The sequence below is a fragment of the Rhinichthys klamathensis genome, unplaced genomic scaffold, assembly GCF_029890125.1.
Source record: "Rhinichthys klamathensis goyatoka isolate OS25496 unplaced genomic scaffold, OSU_Roscu_1.1 h1tg000264l_1, whole genome shotgun sequence".
NCBI lineage: Eukaryota > Metazoa > Chordata > Actinopteri > Cypriniformes > Leuciscidae > Rhinichthys > Rhinichthys klamathensis.
Window position 1 is genome coordinate 202501 of NW_026606785.1, and position 21039 is coordinate 223539.

The following is a 21039-nucleotide window of genomic DNA, read 5'->3' on the forward strand; positions in this document are numbered from 1 at the left end:
ACAACAGTTACAGCTGCTGAATCTGTGTTTTTAGAGAAGCACACGGGGGGAGAACTCTGAGAGTGGAGGATCGAGTTATATTCTGTTTTAAACAACATCGTTGCTTTAGATTTGACAGCTTATTGCATCTCAGTGGTTAAACTCTATTCAATAGTTGTTAGTACAAGGCGTGCAATTGTGGATTTAAAAGATTTGCACACTGGAAAACTGTGTGTGAATTTACAAGGAAAAAGATATTCTCTTAAATGAATAGAACTCAATGAAAAGTCTATATCACTAAATGTGACACTAAATGCCATTGATTATTGCATTTCTCATAATGTGATGGCTCACGTTTGAATAAGCATAAGTATGAATTTCACTGAATAATTGATTAAATTAGGATCTGTTAAACATAAAAAGCTAGAGTATGACTTTATGTTGTACACAGTAATATATGTACGATATTTTCATGAATTTTTTTGTCATTTATGGAGCTATGCAGATAATTGCAGTCCCCATTCAATTTATTGAAAAGTAAACCTTTTGTGTGATGGAGAAGAAGAAAAAAACAGTCATACTTATTCTATAAACTGTGTAACTACACCTTTACAATATCTATATTAAAAAAAATTGTAATATTTTAAATATTAATTCCGTACTATTTGGTCATTGAAGTCAAAAAAAGCATTTTGATCATGTTAGGGCTAAATTAGGAGACAAAATATTTTGTGTGTGTATACTATGGAAGCTTGTTTCCGCCACTGAATAAAACAAATAATTGCGACTTTTTATCTCACAATTGCGAGATATGAAGTCAGAATTGTGAGAAATAAAGTCGCAATTGCGAGATATAAAGTCGCAATTCTGAGAAATAAAGTCGCAATTGCGAGATATAAAGTCGCAAATATGAGAAATAAAGTCGCAATTGCGAGAAAAAAGACAGAATCTCGCAATTCTGACATCTTTTCTCAGAATTGTGAGATATAAACTCGCAATTGCGAGTTATCAGGCCAATTCTAAGGGGAAAAAAAGACTAACTTTTTCCCCCTAAGAATAGTTTATATCACGCAATTCTGACTTTATAACACGCAATTGCGACTTTATATCAATCAATTCTGACTTTATATCTCACAATTCTGACTTTATAACACGCAATTGCGACTTTATTTCACGCAATTCTGACTTTATAACCTGCAATTGCGACTTTATATCAATCAATTCTGACTTTATATCTCGCAATTCTGACTTTATAACACGCAATTGCGATTTTATATCACGCAATTCTGACTTTATATCTCGCAATTGTGAGAAAAAAAGTCAGAATTGTGAGATTAAAAAGTCGCAATTACCTTTTTTATTTTTCATGCTGTGGTGGAAACAAGCTTCCATAGTATACAGTATAAACATGAAATAAAATATTTATTAATTTTGAATATTATGTATTAAATATATTTTATTTTATTTAACCCTTATGTTGTGTTCGGGTCATTTTGACCCGGAGAGGATTTTCAACACAGCACAAGAGTTAAAATAAAACATGTTAGAGCTACATTAATTCAATGAAGTAATAGCACTTGCAAAAGTTATTTTAAATAAAAAATTAAGTTTATTTCTTTAAAAAAAATCCATGTTCCTTCCATGTTTTCCTTTATGAGAGACGAGTCTAATTTAAGAGACAGCAGGCAGGAGGAGGGCTTGGTTTGGTGAGAGGATCTCACTTATCCAGCTTCTTGGGTGAAGAAAGCATTGCTGTCTGGCAGACAGCTCAGGTAGTTTTGTTGGGCCCGAGCCTGCAAACCGATGCCAAGAAACCTAATCCTATTAATAAAACAAAAATCAAAGCAAACACGACAGCGCTAACCTCTGTGCACCCTGCTGGCTCGACCCAAACGCTCAGTGGAATCTTAAAAGCCAGCTCTGAACAAGCTCTGACGGAGCGTTTTCAAAACTTTGCGTGCCGCGGAGAGACCCAGGTGAGGAGTGTAGATTTGGATGTGTGACACACACAAACACACACCTAACAGACACATGTTGGTGTGTCTATATAAGCGCTGCACACTGAATCTTGGAAGATAAGAAACATGGAAACGTAAATTTGCAATGTGTATATATAATATATTTGAAGAGTAGGTTCTAAATTGGCGTCTATAGTTCCATTAAGAACCTTTAACATCCATGGAACTTTTCCATGTTCTTCATGTTGGAAAACGGTTCTTTGGATTATCAATACGTTCTTCTCCCTGAGGAAAAGCAGAGTTCTTTTAACCAAAATGGTTCTTAGTGCATTGCTGTGAAAATGTCATTTTGCAACCTTTATTTTTAAAAGTGTTTTTGACAAATTGAGTGCTTCTTACAGTACATGTTTTCCTTCTAGCCGACTATATTTGAAATACCTCACGCAAACAGTCCTAATCCTCGCGGTAAAAGATCAGACGGTTTCGTGTCAGACTCTTTCAAATGTATGCAAACAATCCAGTTGAAACTAGTCAAGTTCAACACAAATGACGACTCTTGAGTTGTTAAACAGAGCTCATATGAAAAGATAAGCCAGCCTTAATGGCGTAAACTCGCCCCTCCTGTGCTATCAGCTTCAACTTCTTGAAATAGTTCACGGCTAGATAGAGAGAGCTTATCTCACTGTCTGTTGTGTACTCATGATCAGAGCGGTGAAAACACAGGAATGTTTCGGAAAGTTTCACTTGTTGAAATGCAATGACAGTCCGAACAGAATCACTTCAGCCGATGTGGAAAACTGCCTGGAAGCGGGAACGCAGGTGTCTGGGTTCAAGAACAGAACAACACATTGAACAATACATCTAGAACTACTATTCTATCAAAACGTTAAAGTTATTAAGATATAAAAGATTTAATTTGGCCTCCAATTGGTTGTTGCATTAGATAAAGGCATAGTTTAACATATTTTATTTGTATTCTTATTCTAGTATTGTGAACATTTTTAAAGAATCTTTGCATAAACCTTTTCCATAAAACAAGAACCCATAGTGATCACAGGCTGATAATATGAACTCTTCCATTAAATCAATATAGTGCAGCTTTGACGTCATGACGTTTGGCTACTTGAGAGCCCCGGTATTCAAGAACTATACATTCGTTTCTCCCCAGTCTTTAATGTAATGTTACTGATGTCCAACCTGCACCACAGACTTGGAATATAGCATACAGTGAATTATTATACTGAAATTGTTATGTTGTGTGTCCTTTTTGAAGCTTGGAGGACGTTTTTACTATGAACTGTCAATGTGATCTCATTAGTAATCATAGGTATTAGAACATCAAGTGTGTTCTTACACATGCACATTTCAGCATAGGTACTGAAACGTACATTATTGACAACATCTAAAACAAATAGACATTGTTCCTTGTAGACTTCTACGGATAGGGTTATGTTAACTTATGATTTGTTAACTTCTGCATCTCCATCTAATTTGAGTTTTATTTCAGTTTTGGTTGAGAAATGTGAGTTCATATTGCTTTTCACACAGCTTTGATAGCTTGGCAAAAGAACAGTTTGAGACGTTGAGATTGGAAACTCTGTGTCACATTTTGACAACGATATGCTTAAAACAGAGATGTTTTTCCTTTGAGGTTTCCACGTACAAACCATTGTCAAAACAAAAACCATTGTCAAAACGATCCCCATTCACACGAATCAGCGAAAACGACAAAAAACTCTGTTTTCTGCTGCCAGGCCACTAGATGGCGATGAAACACTATAGACTGAACACGTAATACGCCTGTGGGTGGCGTCATCGTCTTCAGAGATTCACGTTTTTGCTGTTTACACGGAGACCGTTTTCAGAAACATGCACTTCGAAACCCGTTTTTTAAAAGATTGCTACACAAAACACAGTTGTCATGTAAACGAATGACCAAAACACGTACAAAGTTTTACATTTTTTGTTATACATGGTGTAGTGTAAACAGCCCCCAAGTTTATTTCTTTTCAGTTAAGCTGTTTCCTTTGTTCTAGTGTCCTGCCACTAATCAGTTGTCATGGACATTCATTTAACGAGCACACCTGTCTAAATTTAGTTCATTATCACTGTGTATTTAAGTTCCTCCTTGCATTCATTTCTTTGTCTGGTATTGTTTGTGTGTAGCACGCTGTTTCATATCTTTGTGTATTGCCTTACTTTGTTTTAATAAACATTCTGAAATTTGAATCTTCTTCATCATCATTGGACTAAGAGGAGATTTAACAGATTTACGGATATACCTTAAACAGACTGTTGTACTAGTTAGTTAGGTCACACTTTATATTAGGTGTTTTTAACCACTATGTACCATGTGCTTTTGCCTCACACCGTGTCCTAACCAGCCGCGACGACGACACGCGGTGTTTCTACTTTAGAAACTGTTTCTATTTTTCTGCGACGTCGCGCTGGAACAACAAACACAAAGTGTGGCAATGATAATCTCAGGTACTGTTTATGTGCTTTATTTAATGTTAAAAGCGTGTAATGTGACTTTGAATATCATTTAGTGCTCCAGCTTTGTAGCTGTAAAAGCAACAAAGGATAATTCACCTCAGACCTTGAAATTAAACAAATGGAAACAAGAACGTTCACATTGTGTGAACAAACAAGTGTATTCTTTGACAAAGATTGTTTTAGTAACTCAGTAGCCTATGTATTTGAATAATGTTTAAATGGTGTAATATTTGTGAATTTGATTATGTAGCTACTTATCCATATTCTTGCGAGTGCCGTCAAGATTACTCTCTGATGCTGTGCGCTTGCCGCGAGACTCCGCCCACACGCTGTTCTGATTGGCTGTGGGTTTTGATTGATTTCGACGCATCTCGCAGTCGCGTCGCGTCTAGTATGGACACGGTGTCAGATTTAAGGGTTCAACAATGTAATTATAGATGTAATAACAGAAATTATTTACAGCTGTAATTACATGCATGTGTTTTTTTTTTTATATAAGTGCAATAAAAAAAACATGCATGTACACAATACATGGATTACATCAAATTATTAATTTAAATGTTAGTGCATATTAGTTAAAGACACTTTAAGTTGGACCTTTGGTTAATATAACAAGTTTAGCATAATATAGTTCAGCCTGCCCTGAAATTGTGAGACATTTTCAACAGTAGGCTATTACATTTAAACAGATAACAACATATTCTTTTCTAATTCCATTTATTCAGTTTTCAGTGAAAACATAGGCAGAGTAAAAGTGTTGTTTACAGAGATTAAGTTGTAGTAGAGCTGAATTACAATGCAGTTTTTTGGGGTCTCTAACCACCCTTCTGTTGGCAGTCTAACGCAAACCTTTGGTTAAATCTGCTGTTGTGTGTCTTACTCTTTTCATGCTAAAGAAAGTCAAGACAACAGTTTAGACATGCGCTATCTCTGCTCCCCTGAGTGGTTGTTTGGTGGAGGGGACACCTGCTAAAAGACACATTCAGCTGGACCAAAATGAAAAGCATGCATGAAGGCCATGAAAATCGGCTTTTGTCTTATCTAATGAATATGTCCTTATGGTGAGAAAGCACATAGGGCTTCGGCCCTGGTGGGGTGCTGAACCGTCCCGCACATGAATGGCAGCAGAGGAGGGAAGTGTGCCTTTGTAAATGAGTTGGCGTATGGGGGAGTCTCCACATGCGCCGAAGGAAGTGGTAATTAATGGATAGTGAGTGACTCTCCATGAATGGGACGCAGACAATAGGGAAACGTTAAAGCTGAGTTAGCAGAGAGTGAAAGGGAAAGTGGAAAGCTTTAAGATGGCCGCCGCCTGCAAAGCCCCCATGATCCTCTCTGCCCTCTCCTTTATGATCAGCTGTAGAGTTTGTTTGGCGCCTGTTGTGATCAGACAATAGGGTTCATTTGCCACAATTGTACTAAGCATGCCCTTGTAGACAGCCACGAATACATTTAGACATATTTAAAATAATAGATCATCAAAAAATGAAGTTAAATGGTGTTTATCTGTCTTGCTTTTGAGGAACACAAAAGGAGAAATTTTGAAGAATTTGCAAAATGCTCTTTTCCATACACACTTCAATACAAGCTGTTTTTTACTATAATTTGCGTACATGATTAAACTATTAATTTAAGTGAATTACCACTGGATTTACCATTTATTAACGGTGCTACAGTCATATAGTCTTAATATTTAGCACAGCAAATTTCTTGGTAACTTGTTCATAAAATATTTATAAATACATTTGCTCTGGTTGTGTTTCATGAATGGGGCCCATTGAACAGATAATCGAATCTCTCAAAGGTTACATCAAGTGAAAATATATTTATTTCCTCATGTATCATTTGATCCGAAACAAATATTTCCTAAAACTAACTTATAGGACTTAAACTAACTTATGAAACAAGCTTTCCAATTTTGTCATAAATAAATAAATGTAAAAAATGATATATTTCTTCCTGTATAGTTTGGAAGAAAAACAGAAAATAATTGAAAACATCTTAGTTTAGACATTTAGTTTGTACTTTTATATTTTTTTTAAAGTTGAACTACTAAAATTAGAACAACTAAAACTGAAATAAACAAAAAGCTAATATGAAAATGACAAAAACTAATTTGAATGACTAAAATAAAATGAAATATATACACTCACCGGCCACTTTATTAGGTACACCTGTCCAACTGCTCGTTAACACTTAATTTCTAAGCAGCCAGTCACATGGCGGCAACTAAGCATTTAGGCATGTAGACATGGTCAAGACAATCTCCTGCAGTTCAAACCGAGCATCAGTATGGGGAAGAAAGGTGATTTGAGTGACTTTGAACGTGGCATGATTGTTGGTGCCAGAAGGGCTGGTCTGAGTATTTCAGAAACTGCTAATCTACTGGGATTTTCACGCACAACCATCTTCTAGGGTTTACAGAGAATGGTCCGAAAAAGAAAAAACATCCAGTGAGCGGCAGTTCTGTGGGCGGAAATGCCTTGTTGATGCCAGAGGTCAGAGGAGAATGGCCAGACTGGTTCGAGCTGATAGAAGGGCAACAGTGACTGAAATAACCACTCGTTACAACCGAGGTATGCAGCAAAGCATTTGTGAAGCCACAACACGCACAACCTTGAGGCGGATGGGCTACAACAGCAGAAGACTCCACCGGGTACCACTCATCTCCACTACAAATAGGAAAAAGAGGCTACAATTTGCAAGAGCTCACCAAAATTGAACAGTTGAAGACTGGAAAAATGTTGCCTGGTCTGATGAGTCTCGATTTCTGTTGAGACATTCAGATGTTAGAGTCAGAATTTGGCGTAAACAGAATGAGAACATGGAACCATCATGCCTTGTTACCACTGTGCAGGCTGGTGGTGGTGGTGTAATGGTGTGGGGGATGTTTTCCTGGCACACTTTAGGCCCCTTAGTGCCAATTGGGCATCGTTTAAATGCCACGGCCTACCTGAGCATTGTTTCTGACCATGTCCATCCCTTTATGGCCACCATGTACCCATCCTCTGATGGCTACTTCCACCATGTCACAAAGCTCTAATCATTTCAAATTGGTTTCTTGAACATGACAATGAGTTCACTGTACTAAAATGGCCTCCACAGTCACCAGATCTCAACCCAATAGAGCATCTTTGGGATGTGGTGGAACGGGAGATTCGCATCATGGATGTGCAGCCGACAAATCTGCGGCAACTGTGTGATGCCATCATGTCAATATGGACCAAACTCCCTGAGGAATGCTTCCAGCACCTTGTTGAATCTATGCCACGAAGAATTGAGGCAGTTCTGAAGGCAAAAGGGGGTCCAACCCGTTACTAGCATGGGGTACCTAATAAAGTGGCCGGTGAGTGTATATAAAAGCCATTTCAAAATATTATACCATGATAGTATTTAAATAATACTAAAATAACACTAGTTCGTTTGGTAAACCTTAGTCTTTATTCTTTGTTCTTCTTCTTCATTTAAAGTGTGCATCAGGATACGCTATATGTATCTTTCTGCAATATTATTTGCTCTCCAATTCTGTGTGTGTCTTTTAAAAGACTACAGTATAAAAGACTATATTTGTTATATAGACGTTTGTATGCCTCTAATATAAACTGGATCTTTAACCTCTATTCATCATTATAAGACAAACATACTAAAATTGCTCACACTTCACCCCTCAATGATTTAATAGGTAAGTGGTAATAAAAGCATTAGTTACAAGAGATGCTGATTCATGCTGGTATTGTTGATGAAAGTGGTGGTTAGAAGGCATTTGGTTGTGAGGTGCAAATGACAGCTTATCAATCGCTAATGTGATTGAGTAATGCAAACAGCACTGTACGCAAAGAAAAACAAACGGCTGCTAATGTAATTTTGCATGATTGATTTCACAGCATAAATGTTATGTGAAGTTAAACATGTAGGATTAAATGTCAATTTCATTGTGACAAAAAAAGGTGCTTATTGCATTACAAAAACAATAACAAAACCAATTTTCCAGGATACGACCTGCAATGTACAATTTCATATTGCCTCTTATCATAATACAGCTATTGCTGCAAGGCATCAGTGCTGTTCAAACATGCCGTTTAAACATTCACACGGGACCGTGTGTGTCAGGGACTGTACAGCTATGGGTGCTTGGGTGGTGGCGTGTGTACATACACAGGTCGCCCGGGTGTCAGGAAGAAGGTTGGGATAAAGACATGTGTGTGTAACAGAGGCCAGCTAGTAAAAAGCTGTGCAAGTAAGCCTCACTCCCCAGGCCTCAAGAGGCGCACTAGTGACTGATGCTAGACATCCTTGTTAAAGTGCCCGCCTCCCATGCCAGAAACGCTGGTTCAAATCCTGCTTGGAGCAGTGTGAGTAGAACCGGAGGAGTTACATTGGTGCTGTGACCTAGATGGGAGTGAGGTTTAGGGGGGTGAGTGTAACGGAGGCTAGCTAGCAAGAGCTGTGCGAGTAAACCAGGGGTTACATTGGCACCGTGACCCAGATGGGAGTGAGGTTTAGGGGGGTGAGTGTAACGGAGGCTAGCTAGCAAGAGCTGTGCGAGTAAACCAGGGGTTACATTGGCACCGTGACCCAGATGGGAGGGAGGTTTAGGGGGGTGAGTGAAACGGAGGCCAGCTAGTAAGAGCTGTGCGAGTAAACCAGGGGTTACAATGGTGCCGTGACCCGGATGGGAGTGAGGTTTAGGGGGGTGATTTTAACAGAGGCCAGCTAGCAAGAGCTGTGGGAGTAAACCAGGGGTTACATTGGTGCCGTGATCCGGATGGGAGTGAGAGTGAGAGTGAGATTTAAGGGGTGAATGTAACGGAGGCCAGCTAGCAAGAGCTGTGGGAGTAAACCAGGGGTTACATTGGTGCCGTGATCCGGATGGGAGTGAGATTTAAGGGGTGAATGTAACGGAGGCCAGCTAGCAAGAGCTGTGGGAGTAAACCAGGGGTTACATTGGTGCCGTGATCCGGATGGGAGTGAGATTTAAGGGGTGAATGTAACGGAGGCCAGCTAGTAAGAGCTGTGGGAGTAAACCAGGGGTTACATTGGTACCGTGACCCGGATGGGAGTAAGGTTTAGGGGGGTGATTTTAACGGAGGCCAGCTAGTAAGAGCTGTGGGACTAAACCAGGGGTTACATTGGTGCCGTGACCCGGATGGGAGTGAGGTTTAAGGGGGTGAATGTAATGCAGCCCAGCTAGTCAGAGCTGTGGGAGTAAACCAGGGGTTACATTGGTGCCGTGATCCAGATGGGAGTGAGGTTTAAGGGGGTGAATGTTACTGAGGCCAGCTAGTCAGAGCTGTGGTAGTAAACCAGGGGTTACATTGGTGCCGTGACCTGGATGGGAGTGAGGTTTAGGGGGGTGAGTTTAACGGAGGCCAGCTAATAAGAGTCAAGTCAAGTCAAGTCACCTTTATTTATATAGCGCTTTTTACAATACAGATTGTATCAAAGCGCTTCACAGTGATAACATGAAAACAATATAACAAAAACAATATAACAATATAACAAAGTTTGTTTCTAAAAGAAATTGCGTCAACGTCCACCTTAAGTAAGGCAGATCAATAATATTATTGAATACTAATTGTTAAATGTCCCCAACTAAGCAAGCCAAAAGCCAAGGCAACAGTGGCAAGGAACCAAAACTCCATCAGGTGACAGAATGGAGAAAAAAACCTTGGGAGAAACCAGACTCAGTCGGTTTCTCCTCTGGCCAACGAAGGAACAGTGCATGATTCGGGCAGCATTACAAGTCAGATTGGATCGGAACATTTAGAGTATTTTTTGGAAGTCCAAGTATGCACGCCGGTCTTAAGACGAGTTGTTGAGGATCAGTGGCGTCCACCATAGAGAGTCCATATCGCCCGTGTTAAGTCGTCACTTCATAGGCTTTGTGATTGGAGCATCTGAAGTCTCCGTGAGAGGCTGGATACAAACTGGAGCTGACGAACGCCATTTTCTCGGGACTCGCGTCCCGAGATAACAGCAGAAAAGCAAAGGGAAAATAATTAGCGTAGCTGCTGTTCATAATGATGATTTCCATAACACAGGCGTAAAAGACAAAACATGAAGACAGTGACTCTTGCGTCCCAAAATCACCCCCCTCCGTCCCCCACTCAACTCAGCCCAGCTTACTGACCTCTACGTCCCTCCTGCTGCTGAGACCTAACCACAATCTCACAATCTCTCCGCAACCCAACCATACGCGCCAACCCGTTGACTAAGGCTGTCGAGCCCCACTGGTGCGTGAATAGGCAGTTTCAGTGGACAACGGTTCCGTATGGCATACTACCTACCGCAACACAATATCTGCCCAACCACCCGTCATTCACGCAATATACACAGGAACGTAATGACTGCAAATACTATGCAACCTATACAGATAACCTACAGTCTCTTCAAGTTTTATAGTATTAAATGCATTTGATCTGATTCAGCAGTATAATAAAAGGTAAGCATTATGTAAATGCTTGGCTAAAAAGATGCGTCTTTAATCTAGTTTTAAACTGGGACAGCGAGTCAGAGCCTCGAACAATATCAGGAAGGCTATTCCAGAGTTTAGGAGCTAAATGTGAGAACGCCCTCCCTCCTTTAGTGGACTTAGATATCCTAGGAATGACTAGAAGCCTCGAATTTAGTGATCTTAAAGAACGCGATGGATTGTAGGGCGATAGAAGGTCCATTAAATACACAGGAGCTAAACCATTTAGGGCTTTATAGGTCAGTAATAGTACTTTGTAATTGATACGGAACTTGATAGGTAACCAGTGTAGAGATGATAAAATTGGTGTTATATGATCATATTTTCTTGACCTAGTAAGAACTCTAGCGGCTGCATTTTGCACTAACTGTAGCTTGTTTATTGAGGATGCAGGACAACCGGCTAATAAAGCATTACAGTAATCTAGTCTCGAGGTCATGAATGCATGAACTAACTTTTCTGCATCGGAAACAGATAGCATGTTACGTAATTTAGCAATGTTTCTAAGATGGAAAAAGGCCGTTCTTGTAACATATGAAATATGATTTTCGAAAGACAAGTTGTGGTCTAGTATAACTCCCAGGTCTTTTACCGTAGAGGATAAAGTAACAGGACATCCTTCTATATTAAAGTTGTATTGTAAGTGGTTTTGTGGATAGTTTTTTGGACCAACAAGTAATACCTCCGTTTTATCTGGATTTAGTAGCAGGAAATTATGCGTCATCCAGCATTTTATATCTTTAAGACACTCTGTCAATTTTGATGAGTTAGTGTTTTCATCTGGCCGTGATGAAATATATAATTGAGTGTCATCGGCATAACAGTGGAAATTAATTCCATGTTTTCTTATAATATTACCAAGTGGCAGCATATATATTGAGAATAGCAGAGGGCCTAACACTGATCCTTGCGGCACTCCATAGTCTACTGACGTTATCTTCGATTTTTCCCCATTTAAACAAACAAAATGGTAACGGTCTGATAAATACGATCTGAACCAGCTTAATGCCTGTCCCTGAACACCAGTGTAGTTTTGTAGTCGATCCAAGAGCATTTTATGATCGATAGTGTCAAACGCAGCACTAAGATCGAGTAGAACTAGTATTGAGATACAGCCTTGGTCAGAAGCTAAAAGTAAATCATTTGTAATTTTAACTAGCGCAGTTTCTGTGCTATGATGCGGTCTGAATCCTGACTGAAATTTTTCATATATCTCATTTTCTTGCATGAAAGAGCACAATTGAGCGGACACAGTCTTTTCTAGTATTTTAGACATAAATGGAAGATTTGAAATCGGTCTGTAATTTGCTAAGTTATTTGGATCTAATTGCGGTTTCTTAATGAGAGGTTTTATTACTGCCAGCTTGAATATTTTTGGAACATGACCTAAAGATAAAGACGAGTTAATAATATTAAGAAGAGGCTCTTCCACTACAGGTAACACTTCTTTCAGAAATTTAGTTGGTATTGGATCTAATAAACATGTTGTTGGTTTAGATGCAATGATAAGTTTATTTAGCTCTTCCTGTCCTATGGTTGTAAAGCGGTGTAGTTGTTCTTGAGGGGCGATAGTTGAGGCTGAATCATAAGACACCATAGAGGATTGTACATTTACAATAGTGTTTCGGATGCTTTCTATTTTCTCATTGAAGTAGTTCATAAAATCATTACAGCTATACTGTAACGGAATAATTTGCTCGGGTGATGTCTGTTTATTTGTTAGTCTAGCCACGGTGTTAAATAAAAACCTTGGATTATTTTGGTTATTTTCTATTAGTTTGCGGAGATGCTCAGCCCTGGCTGCTTTTAGAGCTTTTTTATAACGAGACATACTGTCTTTCCACGCGATTCTAAAGACCTCTAAATTAGTTTGTTTCCATTTACGCTCTAGGTTACGAGTTTCTCTCTTGATAGCATGCGTAGCACTGTTGTACCATGGTGCTTTAGTTTTCTCTCTAACCTTTTTTGATCTAATTGGTGCAACAATATCTAATGTACTAGAGAAAATGGTGCTCAAACTGCTAGTCATTTCCTCTAGTTCATCTGTTTGTTTGGGTTCACTGAGCAGCTGAGATAGATCAGGTAAGCTATTTGAGAATCTATCTATAGTGGTCGGAAGGATTGTTCTGCCTGGTCTATAACGTGGCGCAACATGACAAATTTCAGCAGTGCGTATTATACAAGTTACCATGTGATGATCGGTGAGATCGTCACTTTGCGGTATAATATCTATATCGGTTGGATTGGTTCCGTATGATATAATTAAATCTAGTGTATGATTTAGACGATGAGTGGGACCACTGACATTCTGCTTGACCCCAAAGGAGTTTAATAAATCTGTAAACGCAGTCCCTAACGCATCGTTTGTGTTATCTACGTGTATGTTAAAATCTCCAACAATTATTGCTTTATCGGCATTGACCAATAGATCTGAGAGAAAGTCTGCAAACTCTTTTAGGAAATCAGCATATGGTCCTGGAGGTCTATATACAGTAGCCAAGGCTAGAGATAATAGGGATTTATTTCTTACATCTAAGAGCGCAACGTTTAGCACCAGTACTTCAAACGAATTAAACCTGTGACCTGTTTTCTGAGTTACATTAAGAATATCTCTATAGATTGTTGCAACACCGCCGCCACGACCGATCAGACGGGGCTCATGCTTATAACAGTATCCTGGCGGGGTAGACTCATTTAGACCGAAATACTCGTTTGGTTTAAGCCAGGTTTCAGTAAGGCAAAGTACATCGAAGCTATTATCTGTGACCATTTCATTTACAATAACCGCCTTAGGTGTGAGCGATCTAATGTTTAGAAGACCTAGTTTTAGAAATTGTTTTTGTTCACTGATATTTAGATTTTCAGGTTTAATTACAATAAGATTTTTCCTAGATCCTACAGTGGATTTATTATTTGGCCTCACTAAACGAGGAATAGACACAGTTTCTATATAATATTCTACACTACTTATATCAATTAAATTGGCACAGCAAAGACTGTGATTTGGAATTTGATTTTCTAGTCATACGGTGTGTAACGTCTTGGAGATGTTGTCCGACAGAACAGCCGCTCCGGCTCTGCTGGGGTGCAGGCCATCAGCACGGTAGAGCCTAGGTCGCTCCCAGAACAGATTCCAATTATTTACAAAGAGCAGTTTTTGTTCATTACACAATGACATTAACCATTCATTAAGTGCAAATAATCTACTGAACCTTTCCTGTCCTTGTCGGTACGTGGGAAGCGGTCCAGACACGATGATCGTTGCCTCAGGCGCTGTGCTGCGTACCGTTTCGATCAGGCTCCTGTAGTCCTTCTTCAGAACCTCCGTCTGCCGCAGCCTGATATCGTTTGTTCCAGCGTGAAGCACCACAGCTCCGACGCGCTCGTCACCGTTCAGGATCTCGGGAACCTGTGCGGCGACATCAAGTACACGAGCACCAGGAAGGCAGTGAGTGCGCACCTTACCCTTACCTGAGGTAGCGCGGACATGACGGACCATGGAAGTGCCGATGATCACGGCGTCGTCGCGTTCCGACTCGCGAAGAGGGGAGAAGCGGTTCCGGGTGGAGATCTCGAAGACCGGGAGGGGCGGAGAGGTTCTTGCTCTGGTCCTGGCTCGTGTCTTCCGCTGTGGGATCACCCAGGGTCCATTGTGTTGGGTTGGTGCCGGAGTGAATGATGCCAGAGATGATCGCGTCCTCCTGGGCAGAGAAACGCACGGAGTGGACGAAGTCGGAGTCAAAAAGTTACTAACCACTGACTTGTGTGCATCGGCGCGTGACGTTTCAAGCGCTGATCGCCGATCCCGCAGCTCGGCTTGCATCTCTAGCAGACCACGGATCTGTTTCTCCACCGATTCAAGCTCCAATCGTACCGAAATGAGTTCGAATGTGTCCTCACCTGCACTCAGAGGTAACGTTAGACACACATCTGATATGTTCGCCATAACAGATGAACAGTAGATTAGTAGTGATACTACCAATATCACTAGTAATTTAGGACTGAAATGCTGGATATAACCTGTATCCTTTCAGTGAAACGGGTGTAAAATCAGACGGTCAATAGGCGCGAGGCCACACGTGAAATGCTAGCGGACTAAAGGCTAGTAGCCGAGATTCGCAAAGTTGGGTCTAAGTAGCGATATCAAAGCAATCCGATTGTTTTTTATAAGGAATAGTATCGAGGATAAGTTCCCATGATATAAAAATAGAAAGTGCTTGTTTATAAATGAGTGGTAAAAAAGAAAATCAAGGATTAATGAATTGATTCGACGGAGCTTTCAAACACAAACACCGACTGCTCGCGCATGCCCCTGTGGGTGTCTGTGGTGGGACATTCCAGAGTGTAAGCGGAGATAAACTGAGCGCTCAGAGAGGTGTGGGAGTAAACCAAGGGGTCACAATGGTGTCGTGACCCGGATGGGAATGAGGTTTAAGGGGGTGAGTGTAATGGAGGCCAGCTAATCAGAGCTGTGCGAGTAAACCAGGGGTTACATTGGTGCCGTGACCCGGATGGGAGTGAGGTTTAAGGGGGTGAGTTTAACGGAGGCCAGCTAATAAGAGCTGTGGGAGTATGTGTGACCATTGAGTATAACCAGATTGGTGCCTTGACCTGAATAGGAGTGATGTTTAGAGGGGTGTAAGTAACCCCCAGCTAGTAAAGAGCTGGTAAACCTCACTCACCTGACCTCTAGAGGTTCACTAGCAACTGATGCTAAAGCGACTGTTAGCGCGCCTTCCACCCATGCCGGAAATGTCTGTTCAAATCCCACTCGGAGCAGTGCAAGTATAACTGGAAGGGTTACATGTGCCCGATCGGACAGGCTCCTGCTTCTAGAATGATGCTGTGATTTTCAGTTCTATTATCAGAGTTGTTTTGACCTGCATGATGGCTGAAATATTAGAAGCTATTAGAAGATTACACTGTACTGTAATGCAAAAACAAATGTTCACCAACATCAGGGTTATTATCCTAACTAAAACTAAAGCAATAATAAACATTTTCATTAGCAGAAATTAAAATTAAATATACAAAATATATTTTATTTCAGCTAGTTGCCAAAGCAACATTTATCATTTTTGTGTAGTGAAAGTTGAAGTACTATAATAAAGGGGGGGAAAAATACAATAAAAACTATGTAGAAATATTTTTTTTAAAACACACACAAAAAACTAATAAAAATGGCAAAAACAGCAATTCCCCCAAAATAGGAAAACTGCATTGTGTAGCTACTGTGCGGCATGAATGTTCGCTGAAGTATCAGCGTAAATAGCATTGACTTCTGAGGCGAACAGAGAGCACAGCTTAATCACATTTAATTATGTTTCTAACAAAGTATTGCATGTATCTCTTTAATTACTAAGAGGAAGTTCAGTTTTATCCTTGAATCAAGTATCTGGGCCAAGATTCATTAACAGGCGCTGTCAATCAAGCACTAAAACAATGCGTAATTAAAAAATCAATTTAGCTGGAAAAAAAAAATGGAAACGGAGGACAGACAGAGGAATCAACAAAAGAAAGAGGAGACACTATTAAAGACGGGACTGAAAGCTGCATTTGGAGATTCTGTGTTACTGACAGCTGTCCTCGTATTTTGTCTTATTGTAGTGCCACTCTAAGGATTTTCAATCTCTTTTTCTAGCAATCTCCAGCTTAATGAGCTTGACCTTGTAGCATAGGTTGTTGCGCAAATACTCAGTCACCTCACAATAATCTTTTAGTCACATATAGGTACTTAACCATCATTCTTAAAGCTTCACGGTGCTGGCAGATGTGTCGCTCCAATCACAATAACGCACTGTCCTTGTTTCTTGTATTTTTTTGGATTCCAGGACAACACGTCCTTCTGAGTGTGCCATGTTTTAATTGAATAAATCCCCTATAGGTTATGCCATGCTTACTGTTCTGATGTTTGCATATTGACTATAACTGACACACTGGAACCCAATTAGCTGCTGTAAACAGAACATCGTAAGTGACGCTTCATAGCAACTCCCAAGCAAACTCAGAACCTCACCCTAATATTAGTATTCGGTTCCCATTTGCTTATTTTTTGGCGGGGAACCAAATAATAACATTCTGAGAAGGTTTTTAGGTATTCATTTAATCATAAAATAATGTTCCCAGAATGTTGCAGAGAGGTTTTCTGAGATAACCTATTAAAAAAAAAGAAGAAGCTCAAAGTCCCCCTGTAGTCAATCATTTTATCCCATAAAACTCATCGTTGATCACCAAAATGACATTTAAGCGTGTTTTCTTTGAAAAAAGATTAACATATCTTGAATGTAACTTTACACCCTTGCCTCATTTAGTATACGCGGTTGTATGAATATGCAAATGAGCCCCGCCTCCACTCACTCACTCAGCTCAGAGATCCACTGGTTGACGATCACACGTTGATCTGATTGGTTACAAGGTCGTTTGTGACGTCAGAAACACCAGCGATTTCAAACCGTGTGTTTGAGACTGTCTTTGGTTCACTGCAGTTTTAAGGAGGAAATACTCAGCAATACAACCTAAAATCCCTAAAACCTAAAAATGTATATCATGGCCATGAATTAACAATTCGTTTCCGACTAATACGTCAGTAATAAGCAGTAATTAGGGGTTTATTGAGGCAAGTTAAGTTAGTTAATAGTGTTTAATTAGAATTGGGCCCTAATCTAAAGAGTGACCCTAAAATCTGTCCCAGTTGTGTGGTTTCTGCACCATTGTGCCAAGTAACTCCGCCCACACGTAAACTCTGATTGGTCCTGCTTCACATTACTATATTTAAAATATCAGATATCTTCTGACTGTCATTGAGTCACATTGCACAGCACTTAGGCTTTCAGTACAGACAGACAGGGTTGCGCCTTACCTGGTTAGGACATGGTATAACGGTCACCTACAGTCTTACTATCTTCAGCATTACGATGTGCCGTGGCCCGACTATCTGGCAGCGCTACTTTTCATTCGGCTGTCAGACACGGCCGATCCAGGACACAGTATAGTTCTCACATACTTATATGTGTCTCATCCTCTCCAGATATTTTTAAACCTTCTTACACTCTACTCCTCAAAACTACTTTCCATTCCGCTTTAAGCACATTAATATTGCCTTCACAGATCTCCAATCTCCACTTATCCCTTTGGATTCCAGCTCCTTCCTAAAAGCTTAGTGGCCCTCCGTCTGAAGCAGCACAGACAACCTTGTCATCAGCAAATTAAGAAATAATCACAGCGAGCCAACTCGGACAATATGGCTCTCAGACTGTTTGTGGACAATTTTCACGAGGGACGAAGGAAATTGTTGATAAACAAACTTAAAATTTTAGGTTTTACAAGGCCTAACAAGACACACTAAGGGAATATGGGTGACAATTAGCACTAATAGGGTAAAAATCGGTGTCCTTTTTTTAAAAGCACAAATGTCTTGTCACTTTGAAGTGAGAACTACTTTATATCTTCAAAACTATTTTCTACCACAAATATATATATATATATATATATATATATATATATATATATATATATATATAAAATCTGTTCAAATAATTATCAACACTGAAATAATCTGTCAAACAGCCAATTAATTGTAGAAAAAAATATCATCTAACCAAAATATTACCAAAAATGTTTCCCACACTTTTGCATCCCACCCTGTTACGGCATGATTTTCCAACCATGATGAAAGAAAACTTTTAATTCCATAAAATTGTCACACAGGAAGTGACATCACCATACTCCTATTCCTAAATGTTCACCAGTAACTATAAACCACCATTTGGTTTGCAAATATAGGCTAAATCTGCAAGTGACTCATTCTGGTCAAGTCAAGACAAGTCCATAACATGTATAGCTTTACAAGAAAGTCATGAGGCTAATGTTTAGAAAATGTGAATATATGCATTCCTTATTGTTGAATTTAGCAGCTTAAAGCTGGGCGATAATATAGTTTTGCGATGATACAAGCAATCAAGCAGTGGAGAAATGCTATCTAGTATGCATGTATGCCGATAAAGTTGGACATACTTATATATCAAACTTTATATAAAGAGCGGGACAATGATATATTTATGTTTTGCAATGAAAAAAAACAACAGTTTATTTAGTTTTTCCTGAGTCCCACTTGATCCTCGTGCCTTTAACTACTAAGTAACTGTGTTCAAAATAATTATAGTAATTAAAGATGTAATTACAGAAATTAATTACAGCTGTAATGACTTGCAGGTCATTTTGAAATATAAGTACACCCTAAAAACATGTATGTACATAAATAGTTCAATAGTGATAGTGAAATCCCATTTTAACAGCAGTTAGTTTGCAGTATTTGGTCATAGGGTTAAAAAATGACAAACTTCACAAAATTTGAAATGTAACACAAAACAGCTCATATAATATTTAGTCTGAACATTGTTTAGTTTGAAATGAATTAACACTTTTTAAAGAGTTTCGAGCTTTATTTTTCCTGCAAAAAAACAACAACAAAAAAATGCCGAAATGACAGCGAATGGCAGAATGGATTCCACGACAGCAAACTCTACAAGGTCGCATTGATGCAAAATAAATGAAATAGCAATCAACAGAGTTGGTGCCTTAACGTTGCATATCGAGCATTGAAAAACAAAAAAACTGTCAGTCCTTCCGAGATGTCTTCCATCAGTCCAATTTGAAAATAATAACTCCTTAGTCTTTTTATCACGATCCCCTCGAGTACTATCAGCTCATTTGTCTTAGAAGTGTCCAATTTTTTCGAATGGTCTGTTTGCATTGCCCGTTGATAAGGGCTGAAGGAAAATGGGTGTAGCTCTCTTTGCATTTGCAGAGTAGGTAAATGAACAGCATGGGCCCTTATCAAAGCACCTGACGGGAGTTCAAACGCACTGCGCAGCCTTCAAACGCGCAGCGACACGGGGACCGAGTGCAAATTAATTGCGAGTTTGTGGTGTGAGTACACTGGGGTGGGTGCTCTAGAAACGCAACAGCTCGTCGAGTGGGTGAGGACGGGGAGGATCGAGATGGATTTCTGTGTGAACAAACAAGTGTGTGATATTTATAAACATATACATTTTCCATTACGGCTCGCCACAGAAAGCTTTGCTCGGTGTATTAGGCGTGAATAGCGGGATTAGGGAGAGCAGTGCAGGTTGGGAGGGTTGGGAGATAACTGCTGCTTCATTAAACACACATCCAGACCCCCATTCCACATCCCGTAATGTTCAATTGAAACACGGGGCTCGATTTCCATAAGAAGAAAAGGCCCCGATGTCATATGCAGGTAGGTAGAGAGCAACCCCCAACCCAGACGCCAACCCGCCCCCCAAACCCTACTCGTATCACCTTCATTAATTCCCTGCACTTTAAACACGACGACGATTCAGAAAAAGCTTCAATTATGTCTAGAGCAAACTCACTTGCTGCATTTATTAAGTAGTAATTTTGTTACACAAGGCTAAATGGGAAAAAAAAAGTCTTCAGCTGACATAAAAGCTAGCTGACATTCTTTTCTTTTCATCTAATCCAAATAGATGAGAGATGGGCTTTGCTTAAAAGTATGGATTTTTTGTTTACGTGCGGCTAAGAGCACTGCAATTTTTTAAAGATTTGTGCCATCGCTGCACTAACAATATAATCATATATTCCCAGGCAAAACACATTCCTAGTTCAAAGAGGAGTATTTCGTTGGCATATTAGGATTTTTAATCGCCTAATACTCTCCTAGCGTTGCAAATCCTTGAGAATGGTTTAATTGCGTCTTAGAAATATGGTCCCAAAGAGCTTCTTGAAAACATAACCTTAACCCATTGAAGTTCACAGTGAGAACCGCTTATCTGCACCATGTGACATTTCCAACGTATTAGTCAATATTTAAGAGATATGCCTTAATTAAACAGGCATAAAAAAACATCGGTGATGATACAGCATGCTTACATATTATATATTTCAAACATCCAAACTACTTTCGAAATGAACACAACTCTCAAAATGCTATCGCCACTTTAATTGTAACTATTTGACCCACACTTTCATTTGTAAACTCCTTGCATTTCTAGATAAACAATTTATTTCTTCTTGGGATTTTGTGACTTTCTCATCAGGGGCCTGCAAAGTTTCGACACAAAGATGTGTTTTGGAAAGTCTGTAAAAATTGGT